Raw genomic sequence first — 2,304 nt, forward strand, 5'->3', positions numbered from 1 at the left:
GTCTGCTGGTTGCTCGTCAATAATTTAAATTTCTCGTTTTGTCTTTCTAACTGCAAACTGGAGCGAATACTGTAAGACCACATGCAGGCAAAACCCCTGGGATAACAGAGCTTGTGAAACGGCCCACCAGCTAGTTTGGCTTTGCATGCATGTCCAGCATTGATCATATGGAAGTGGTGTTAATTAATCGTGGTTTTACAGCACATGTGGACAGAAATCTCCATCTTTTAGTGAAAAAAACAAAACGGTCTTATGCAATTTTTGTTGTATCTTTGCAACTTGCCTTATAGTAGCTGTTCAGTCCTGTGTTAACCCATTTAGGCCTGACGTCGAAAAGAAGAAAGAATATATATTCAAAGATTTGTGCTGCATTTTTCAAAAATAGCAGACCTACAAGCTCGTAGCGCGCCACTCGGTGGCGTTCTATGAGCTTGTAGATCTGCTATGTTTCAATAGCTAAAGTATAACATAATGCTTAGTTAAAACACCAAAAGGGGTTCCCGCCCAGAATGGGGTAACAAGCATTTGTTCACATAGTCTGTTTTGTACTGTAGTTCTCACAATTGCAGGCACAGTGATAAGTCCCACAACAAGCCACAACCTGTCCCACATGGAACAATATCTGTATGCGGATTTCCCCTGGGATGTGGTCTGATGAATCTAGATTATAATTGATTAGATTTTCTTCCTTTTCCTGCTCAAGAGCCTGTCCTTTCTGCCTCTACAAGGGCACTGTCTTCTTGTAGTTTAAAGCTAGATCTTTGTCCGTTCGATCCAGGTAGTCTTCTCTGGAGAACCATTAAAAAAGAAAAGAGACGGCCGCCTCGCGTTGAGAATACTTATTTTGGAATTTGGTAGCAAAAGTTGTCGTGGTTATCTGTGTAGTTGCGATGATCATTGTGGGGGGGGAGGCGATCGTATGCATTTTCAGACTGGTGGGGGGGCGTGTTGCTCATGATCTTGTGGCACCCTACCTGACAAAAAAAGAAGCTTTTTGATGATTTTATCACATTGTCATCTTGAAAAAAATGAGGTGTGTGTGTGTGTGTGTGTGTGTGTGTGTGTGTGTGTGTGTGTATATACTGTATAGATATATACCAGCTAATGCCAATTCATAATTTTTGCACTTCAAGAGTTTCTTTGTATGATTTGTGAATCTGCTTAACTTTATGCGATGGGTAGATAAAAGATATTAAATTAAATATTTTTTTTTTGGGAGGGAGGGGGGGGGGGGGGGGGGGGGTGGGTCAACTGGAATTCTTAACCATCCCAAATCATGTTGCCTTTTGCACTTTTAATTTTCAACATAAACAAACAAACATGATAATTGTTATCCTATGTCTTGTTTCATCGCTATTAGCCCTAAACTGTGACAATATGAGTATTAACTTTGTTTTTTTTTGGGTTTTTTTTGGTCTAGGGTCTAGAATAGTTTTGACTCCCTATAGCCCTAGGCATATCCCACTAAACTTTTCTCAGCAATATCAACATCATTTGACAAATTAAAGCTCTGGTGCATGGTTTTGAATTCACCCAATTGACTGGGTTAATAATATTAGATCTAAACGGTTAGTGATTACATATGTTTGTTTGTAAGATGAAATCAAATAAAAAAGACACAAGAGCAACAGCCAAGCTATATTTTTGTCTGAGACGATTCTTGTAACATTCTCTGGAGTGAGTATGGTTGTTAATATGCACTCATGTGACTGGAATTAAACTCAAAGATGTCTTGCAAAAATGCCAATAAAGTTCAAAATGCAGCCTACCAGTGGGGTTTGATTTTGGGTTCACTATATATATATATATATATATATATATATATTCTCTCCTGTTCCCTGTCTCACGTTCTCTCTGTCACTCAACTCACTGTCTTTCTTGGAAAAAGGAAAATGTTCATTAATTAAGAAACATCAGCATAATCCTGGTCTCTAAACTGCCTCCCCCTGACCAGCCTGATGGAGGGGAAAGGAACTGGTTGGAATAACGTGTTCCTTCCACGCGCTACGTCCAACCAGGGAATCTCCCCCCTGTCGGGTGTAAAGGAGCAACTTGGACACTCGGGCATGAAGGAGGCATGAGTTCAAGTCCGTTGCTCTCCCCATGTCCCCCATATATGGCAGGGTGTGTAGAGCCCAGGATCACATTAGATAATTGACACAGGGGTGAAAAATGGGTTACAAAATCGTGTTATGATAGATCACACACGGGTGTAATCCTGTATAGGAACCTTTCAGGTCGAGACCCATAAGACAAATTGGACGTTTGCCCAGGACCCAAACTAGTGAAAATGGCAGATCTACA

The sequence above is a fragment of the Electrona antarctica genome (assembly GCF_951216825.1).
Source record: "Electrona antarctica genome assembly, chromosome: 24".
Taxonomy (NCBI): Eukaryota; Metazoa; Chordata; class Actinopteri; order Myctophiformes; family Myctophidae; genus Electrona; species Electrona antarctica.